Genomic DNA, 9,909 nt, shown 5'->3' with positions numbered 1-9,909 from the left:
CTAAAAAAATGTTCAGTGCTAAAGTTCGGCATTGTTTTGAAAGTCTACCTCACCAAACTCTTCCAACGCTTTCTCTGATAGCTTTGAACAGTCCATCGGGCGGTATAGAATAGAACAGGTCTTCGAGCTGACCACACTCTGCCAAGTTTCCCTCTCCGAAACAATCGCGCAGAGTGGGCAATCCACCTTGTGGGTCTTCCCTGAGAAGAAAATTTCCAAAAAATCTTGGTCAGCTTTGGAGACCGCCGTTGCCACTGATTCTAGGTTCATCTCTTTCGGCCTCTTAACGGCTTCTTTCCTCTGGAGCTTTGGCTGAAAATCTATCGGTTTGAAGTGCTTCATAACAGCCTTCCTGGCTTTGTCCTCAAACATTCCTTTCGGTGTGACCACAAAGCCCCCTTCCTTGTCTGCTTCCAAAATGGTCAGCCCGCTTTCTTTGAGGTAAGAAACCACTTTCTTGACACCCAGATGGTATTGTATGTCTCCAGGAGCCGTTCACGCTCCTGCTTGTCAAGGTTGCGCAACATTCGGCCGGTGATGCCGTCGGCCCCCGGGGCGCCACGTCGTCGAGTGTGTGCCAATGCTGCCTCAAGCTCATGGTACTGGATTGGCTCTTTACACAGCTTGGCAATCTGTTCTGCGATCTGATCTGTTCTGAATTCGGGTGGTGCCAGCTGGGAAGGGGCCTGCCGGCAGCAGTCGTCAGGGTCAGGAGCTGTGGGACCGGTGGTCTGTCTGCGAAGCAGTTGGTCCAAATACAAGTCCAAATAGGGCCCCTATTCCGGGAAGGGCATGGAGAGCAGTGTCCACGGGGCACGGAAACGACGTCGTGAGAAAACGGCGGATCGGTGTAGCATCGGAGCACGGTGAAACACCACAACACAGCACAAGGAACCGCCGGGCGCCAGGGAGGAGGCCGGCGCTCACGCCACCGGAGCACAACAGAACCACGAATCACAACACTCACTGATGTCGTGCACCAGGCAGGCGGCCGGCGCCCACGTGAGCGTGGTAAAGCCGCGCGAAGCCGCGATCACATCACTGACGAACAGTTTCTTGAAGAGGCGCAGGTACGGGCGTGAGCAGAACCGCCGGAGGACGCGGTCGTTCTCCGGGTCCCACGACCCGAGAGCCCCAACAAGGATGGCGTGGACGGAAAGTTGCTGGTACCGGCGCCGGAGGTAGGCGGCCGCGGTCTGGTACTTAGCGAGCTTCTCATTCCGTGCGTTAATGAAGGCGGCCGGGGTGTTGTCGAACGGGCACGCGTCGATGATAACAGCCTCCTCACCGGAAACGAGGACCAGATCCGGGCGAAAAGTGGTGTCGCCGATGGGCCTGTTCTCAGAGGCAACCGTAAACAGGGTTGAAGCAGCGGCACGGAGGCGGGCCACGATGGTGTTGCGGCGGGCCGTTAAGCGGCACTGCGGGTCATGCAGTGACACAAGACGTGCGGCAAGGTCTCCCGGGTGTAGCCGCACGTCCTGCACCGTTTGTCCCGGTCGGCCGGTACCCACATGCGGGCTCCGTTAAGGGGTAGAAGACTGAGCCGCGCACGACGAATAAAACCGCCAATCCGCGATGCGAGTGATCGCCCCGGTGCGGAAAAAGTGGGCGCTGGTGCGGTCCGCAGCTGCGCACGCCGTGACCTTGCCCTGGTTGGGCTGGTCATGAAGGGCGCGGTCCCGATCCGCAGAGAGCACCTCGTGGAGCGACCGCATCACCCCACAGCGATGAGCAGGGGTGATGGTGGTGTCGCCGAAGGTGATACGCGTGTCCGCCGGGTCGAGGCACCACGTAAAACGAAGTCGGCGAGACGCCTTGCGGGCCTCCGTCCAAACGGAACGGAACCGGGTGGCCGGTGCTCGGAAGACGTCCTCGATGTCACCCGCCAGGAACGCCTCAAGCTCGGCATTGGTGACCTCCCATCCGAGGCCACCGAGTAGGCGTCCGAGTGGGCGAGGTCACGATGCTCAAGGTCGACCGTTGTCAGGAACTTGTACGCGTTGTCGATGCGACACGCGTCGCTCAGCTCCGCCGCCAAAGAAATGGCCGCGGCGCCTGCGCGAGCGCTGATTCGAGGCGTTGCCGGGGAGGTAGATCGTCCGCTTGACTAGGGGCCGGATGGCTTCGTCGAGGCGGCAGCAGTCCGACTTCGAAAGGACCCCGCAGCGCATGGGAAAGTTGAGCGCCGGGAATACGAAGGTGCGTAGCGCATCCAGTCGTTGCCACGGCGCCAACATACAGGCCATGATCTTGCGGGCCTTGGCAATGGCGGTGTCAATGACAGGGCCGGTTGATGGTATGACCCAGAAGCCGACCTGACGCCCGAGGAACCGCTGCGCCGCGAAGTCCTTGATGGCAGAGATAGGTACTCCCGAGACAGAACTGCGTGGGCGTTCCACCAGGACCTGAACGCTGATGCTCAGTAGGACCGCCACTGAGAAACCTGGTTCAAGGCTCGAGGGACTGCAGCAGGGACTGTAGAAGATGTCAGGCTCGTGCACCATCTGGGTTTCAGCTTATTGTGGAGCAGACACTCTGCCAACTCCGGCGTCTCCGTCGGCGGGTATGGCGTACGTAGGCAGACGGCATCCAGGCGCCTGAAGGCCGTCCATAGCTCTGGAAGCAGTGTGTGCCTTGCCCTGCGTTCCAAGCGGCGTCGGGCAGCTCGCAGCCTCAGGTGACGGAGGTCCGGCACTGGCTTCCCCTCCGGAACTGTGGAGTCAATGTTTGCGGCCTTGGCACTTTGCACGATCTGCTGCAGGAAGTCGTTGCCCTCATTTGATTCGTCCATCAGGCTCCGGAAGGCCACCCAGTCGATGGTGTGGCACTGCCTGGGGTTCTTGCCCTGGAATGGTGTGAGGAGCAGTGACAGATGGTAAGACCCCCATGTGTCAACTCTTCGTGGCGAGGTTGAGGTGAATAGCTGTCTCGGTGCTGCGGGCTCCCCGCCTGATAAATGTGATCCGGTGTTGAGCAGATATAGGCCAAGATGGGAAATGACGACCTGCAGGTCCTTGCCTGGTGGACATTTGCGCTGGCCTACCCAGGTGGTGTGGTGTGCATTCGCATCGCCGCATAGAACAATGTCCCTGCCCTGGCAGCCAGCCAGCTGTAGTAGCCAGGGTCCCAGGGCTGCCGTGGTCGAATGTAGGCACAGGCCACTGTAGTGTCCACACCTCCCATGTGCACCCGGACTGCACAGCATTCAAAATGCCCTCCCACATAGTCCGCCACATTCACCTCCGCTTGGGCCAGTTCTCGCCGGACATAGACAGCACAGCGTGACGGCGGCTATTGTCCAGGCAGGGGGCAGCATGACATGCCTTCAGGGTACACGCAGTCCTGCTGAGGTAGCCCACGTATCCGGGTAGTCAGATCTCCTCGGCTTGGGAATATACCTCCTGCAGGGTCAGAACGTCATAGTCGCTCTGCAGGAGGGGCTCAGACAGGTCTGCTTTCCGCCGCCGCAGCGAGTTGACGTTCATTAGAGAACCCTTGGGCGGCGGCGGTGTATGGCGTGCAGCAGGATCTCCCCCCGCAGGGTGTCTGCGCGAGCAGGCGTTTGTTGTGTAGCGACACCCAGGGTGCCTCTCTTCGTATACATCCCACAGGTTTGTGAAATTAAAATGCTCCGCCGACGCTAGCGCTGAGAGCGCCAAGAGCCCCATTGAGTTACGGCCCTTGCGGATGCCGCTGGGCAATGGTGCCGATTACGTAGCGATTACGTTGCTTACGTCGTTGAGGCAACAGTAACAACAGCCGCTCGCTTCTCGCCCCATCTCCCTCCGAAACTATGCGCCTTTTTTGTGTGCGCTTGCTTTTTCTTCTCTCTTGCGGCGTGCCGGTTTTTTTTGCGCTTACTTTTTCTGCTCTCCCGTGTCGCGCGCCTGTTTATTTTTCTGCCGTGTGCGTGGCGTGCCATTTCCTTTTTTTTCGCGTGCGCACGCGCAATGTGTTCGGTCGCGCATTCGTGTTTGCCTATTCGCTCGTGGTGCGCAGTTGGCTTGAATGCACGCAGCCAGCATGTGCTAGAGCATAGCGGACGAATCCACCCACAACATTTCTGTGACGTCGTTTTATTGCTACGTTTTCTAAACTCACGCGTGCATGTAATCGGGCATGATACAAGTTCAGGGGAAGAACAGAAGGGAAGAATTCAGTGTGTCCACGTCTAAACAACACAAAACTCCATTGTAAAGTTTAGAAATTAGAAATTCAAAATCTAACATATTGAAACGAGTAGGCTCTTGACGTATACACATATAAGGAACACGATTTTCATTTAGTGCAATATCGACCAAAGTAGGAGGCTGTGATGACAGAGAATCGTGAAGTTTAAAGAAATGTCAGCGCATGGCAAAATCATAAATAGGTGCAAAATATCTCAATATGAATAATAATGCAATGATCTATTACTGACTTATTAACCGTTGGATTGATACGAAACACAAAACAACCAAATAAATATTTGCTCAGATGTTGCATAAATGGAATGCTGGACATATTCACTACATAAACAAAATGAAAAAATCAGATTTAACAGAGTAAGTAGTACATCGCACTAAAAAGACCATAACACAATATATGGTACTTGAAGACTACTTGAGAGTTAGTTGGTGGCAACGGGATACAGGCGATGGTCAGTTTATGCAGCAGCACATAACATAATTTCCTGAAAATGGGGCCTAACAATGCCCACAGCACGAGATGCACATAGGTCGTCAATAAAGAAACCTCTATCGACCATGATATCGTCGGTGAAAGACTCGAACTTATCAAGAAGGCCGCAGCGTTCAGTAATGGCTTTGTCTGATGCACGTCCACCAAATGCATCACTAATAAAAGTGATTGTACCTCCCGGGCTGACACACACAAGAAATTTAACAGTATAGGTTGATTTATACTGGGAGTCCGTCAGCAGAAGACACGTCACACAACCTGATCGTTCAACTGCAATTTCGGTGCAATCTACAACCCCTCTTACTCTCCTGTACTTCTGAAAGTGCAAAGATGTGTTGTTTAACACCTCCTCTTCTGAGGGCCATTCAATGACTGACTGAAAAATTGCTGCAAGAAGAGGAAGTGTATGAACAAAATACCTATGCACAGATGATGCACTGCATTGAAAGAGCACACCAACTGATGAAAATGAAATAGCATGCCTCAGGACAATGAATACTAATAGAACTCTATCTTTCGCAGTGGCTTCCAACTTATTCTATCTTTCATGCCTCTCCACGAGCTGGACAATCTTGTTTAGAAGCGTCATATTTGGAATTCCTGTAAAGGCATTCAGTTTAGAATCTGTAGAGAGAAGTTCTGTGACCTGAAACTTCTGAGCCATGTCACGTGGTACATTGGCCTGCACAGCCTTGTCTGACTAGGTGGTTTCTGTAATTCTTGAAGGAGGTCTTGCACCTCTGCTTCTGTGTGTCCTGAAATGAAAAATTGAGCAGCTGTAGCAGTATTAATATTGACAATGCTAGTCTACGTTATAACTTACTTTGGTGACCAATTAAGCACCCAGGAGGCCAGTGGTTTGATGGACCAAGGCCAGTTTTAGCGGGTAATGCCAAGAGGCGGGAACGTTAAGGGGGCATTGGATAGCAAAAGGACATTTGGGGCAAGATTAGTCTAGATACAGGTGATATAGACAGAGACATGCCGGGGTAAACGTAAGATTTGTCAGTATTTTGAGAGAGAGGGATGATGGAGCACCAAAGCATGGTTAAAGTAATACTACAGAAGATAGCAGGGCTGATTAACATTGCTCAACAATTATGGCAAAAAGCCTCACAGGGTCCCTTATGCATTTGCCTAGGATGACTCTATGATAACGTCCCAGACCACCAAAGTTTGTGACATGACGTCGCATGACATCGCAGCTTGCTCAAAGGTGGACCAATCACAGAGGCAGTGCACAACCACGTAAGGGGAAGAAAGCTTTCGGGAGATGGCGGGGCAGTATGAATGCATCGACTGAGAAGAAAAAGAAGATGGCTTTTGCCTTCGAGTCATCTTAGGTGAATGCATAAGAGACCCTCTTCATTTCTTCAGTCGATGTATTGTTTCTTCCCCAACCCCTTCTAAAAGCTTTTGAGACATAACGTGGCTTTGCACTGCCTTCAGGATCTGTGGGCCGATCACAAAGGCATTGCAAAGCGATGATGTAATGTGATGTCATCAGGTGACATCACGTGATACTTATTTGCATCACTCTTGTTGATGCCACTGACGCTGAATTTTCGCGTTTGGGGATGCATCTAAGGCTTTCGCCTTCATGATATTTAGAAATCTTACCTGTTGGCATCTCTTCATTTCCTACATGGCTGCTTGGACAGGAGCTTACTGCAGGTATAGCCAGACTTGGAGAGGCTGATCTGCGGTACACATTTAATTTTTTTTAATTTCATGATACCCCGGAAGGCCCCCGAAGGGGTATTACACAGGGGAACAGAAACAAGAAACGAAGCGATGTACGCTTACGCAATGCAAGACGAGATTATACAAAATAACGAAAGCGAGCTATTTAAACAAAAGAAAAAAATATACATAGCAAGAATGAAAATTAGAGGAGAGATAGAACATTGACTAATGCAAACAAAAATTAGGCGCACTAACAATACAGTAGACAAGAGGGGAAAACATAGAAGGAAAAGTACATGGATGAATAGTTCTGTCAGACAAGCATGTGCACTTGTTCACAAGTTACACATGGTGTAGAAAAAGAAGTGCTTTCATAAAGGATGGGGGCTCGTAGAGAAAACAAGAAGACGATGAGATTCGAATGCGCCCTCTGTGCCTGCGTCATTCTCTCGCGTTTTTAATACATGGAATGAAGGACACAGAAAAATCACAACCATGCAGTAACTGATGTTTTATGTGATGAGTCTTTTGTAAGTAAACACGCAAACAGCCGTGTCGATTCTCATCATGAACACTAGTTCTCGGCATTCTGTGCTGGCGACGCGTTTATAAACAGGGTGTCAAGGAATAGCTAAGCATTTGAAGTATGCTCATCGCCAGAACTTAAAGAAACCTTGCAACGCTTTCCAGGATGAGTACTCACCACTGTTTTCGGCTGCACATGGAACGACTGGGGGCAAGCAGGCGCAACCTTCCGCCCGACCCACAGCTGGCGGTAGATCGTCTGATTGATTTCCTGCGAATTCATAATCCAGTCTCAGTCGCGTTTAACATACAAAAAGCGATACTTGCGCATTTGTATCAGCCTTTCAATAGGTGAGCCGAATCAATGAAGCAGGTATGCGCGGCGTACCAAGCGCACGAATGCATGCCCGCACAGCGAAATAGGACGTAGATAAGGCACAGAGGGCAATTATTTTCTTTAAATTATAAACACAGCATTACAGTACGCACCGTGGCTGGCCTCTGTCACATTCCTTCTTTTTGGTCTGGGTTTTACTTGCGTTTCGTGCGTCCGTACAGGTATTTTTTTTTATGAAGGCACGGCCCCTTTCTTCAAACACGGTAGACGAGGCTTTAGGTTCCGATCTTGTGAAAAACAAACAACAGCACCGTCAAACAAAGCTAAAAACCTAAGCACTGAAAGACTGGGTGGGTAAAAAACGTACCAAGGTGGCTCCAGAAGTAGTCGTCCTGCCTAAAGTGCTCGCTGCACACATACATTTCACCGGTGACTTTCTTGCCGATGCGCATCTTTGCAGCCCACAATTTCCGCAGTTTCTTGTTTCGCGGGAAGACATGGAGGCTTACCTCTCCCGCTACGGCGCGGTTCGGGCACTGAGGCACGCTGCACATGGGATTACTATTCGCTTTTTTCTTCTTCAACACGTCCATGACGCCCGCGAGACCGAACACCAAACTGACCGAATTGCGTCGCAGATTGTTATCACCGGCGTGGCCTCCGAGATTAGCCGGCGGCGCGCTGCCGGCTAATCTCGGAGGCCATGTCACCGGGCACCAGCTTCGGAGGAGGGCCGCGTGGCGCCGCCTCCGTCGCTGGAATGACCGAATACTGCGGACATGTGTAAAATACAGCTGCTCCCTAAGTTTCTTTGGCAAACTACTGAAGTTACGTTTCAGAAAACTCAATGTTCCTACAGCCTTCTTCCTAACATAAGTGACATGTTTATTCCACCTCCAATCAGCAGTGAAAAATACACCTAGATATTTATATTCTGTGACTTGTTGAAGATTAGCGTTATTAATCGTGTAATGATTGCTGCAGTGCGAGAGCTTCCTGGTAAAGGTGACGTGGACAATTTTTTTTCACATTCAACGACATTTTTCATTTTTCACACCATGCGGCAATTAAATCTAAATCGTTTTGCAGTGCTTGTTTCTCAAAATCGTTATTGATGACCCTATATACTATACAGTCGTCTGCAACCATTCTAAATGATGATGTGATGCCCAAAGTGATGTCATTTATGAATAACAAAAATAAAAGCGGACCTAAGACTGATCACTGTGGTACACCAGAGGACTCAGCTATCCAAGCAATAACCCTATCATCCAATTTGTAATGTCGAAGTTTAGCGATCAGCAGACTATGCGTAACAACGCCGAAAGCTTTTCTGAAATCCAGAGATATACAGTCAACACTTTGGTGCTTGTCGACAGCTGAGACAAGGTCATGAGTAAATTCTACCAATTGCGTTGTACAAAAAAACCCTGCCGGAACCCATGCTGACTAGGATGAAGAAGATTATTGGCAACAAGGTGAGACATGATGCTGCTATAAATCACATGTTCCATAACCTTGCATACCATGCTAGTTAAAGGTACTGGCCTATAATTTTAAACTCTGTCTCTCTGTCAACTTTTATGAATTGGCACCACGCGGGCCAGCTTTCAGTCCCCAGGAACAATGCTGTGATTTAAGGAATTTTGAAATAAACGACATAAATATAAACACAGCGTGCCCTAGCAGTTAATGAGAAACGATGCCGGGATATCGTCCGGACCACTCGTTTTTGTGTCTTTCAAGCTTTGCAATAATCTCTCGACTCCCGTCGCACTAAACGCAACCTCAGACAGTTTGTCGACTTGGACAGAAAAATCAACAGTTCTAACTACACTAGTATATTGGAAAGGTTAGACTGAAATACCCATGAAAAGTAATTAACAAAAATTTCGACCTTACTTGGATCATCACTAATAATTCTGTGGGACCAGTGCAATGGTGGAACACAAGTGTCATCCTTGCCGTTTCTTTTAACGTATTTCCAAAATTCCTTCGGATCGTCTATCAGCCTCTGACCTAAGTTAGCGAAATATGTTTGTTTGGGTGATCCTGCGAGCTCTCTAAAGCTACATTTTAGCTCAACTAGCTGTATGTAGCGACTATCCGATTTCTCAGTTTTGCTGAGCCGATAGATTCTTCTGATTTTTCGTAATAAAGAACTGAGTTGCCTGTTAAACCACGGTGTATCTTGTGAACTTCTGGACGAGAGTTTTCGAAGGGGAACAAATTTATCTCGCAGTTCAAAAAGCTTCTTTTTAAGTACACCCCATAACCCTTCCCCGTTTAACTCATCTGCCAGTGTGTCAAAAGTGGGAAACTAAGATTCAAGAGCTAAATTTAGTGCAGCGTAGTTAGCCCTGTTATATGCATACACTGTTCTAGGGGCTTTTTTCGGTACAGACACATTTCCAAATGTGTCTGTACAATAACATTACGGTCGCTTATGCCAGGTAAAGCGCATATGTTTGATATAATGTTCTGTGCATCACAAAGCAACAAATCAAGCACGTTACCAGTGTCATCATTACGCGAAGGATCTCTTACCAACTGATGCAGACTATTTTCATGCATAAATTCAAAGAAGGCTGTGTATAAACCACCTGTTGCGCCACCTGCCAGAAAATTACTTGACCCCCAGTCTAAACCGGGAAGGTTAAAATCTCCTCCCAATATAA

Source organism: Rhipicephalus sanguineus, chromosome 11 (genome assembly GCF_013339695.2).
Source record: "Rhipicephalus sanguineus isolate Rsan-2018 chromosome 11, BIME_Rsan_1.4, whole genome shotgun sequence".
NCBI lineage: Eukaryota > Metazoa > Arthropoda > Arachnida > Ixodida > Ixodidae > Rhipicephalus > Rhipicephalus sanguineus.
The sequence above is the reverse complement of the archived record's forward strand: the minus strand, read 5'-3'. Positions refer to the sequence as shown.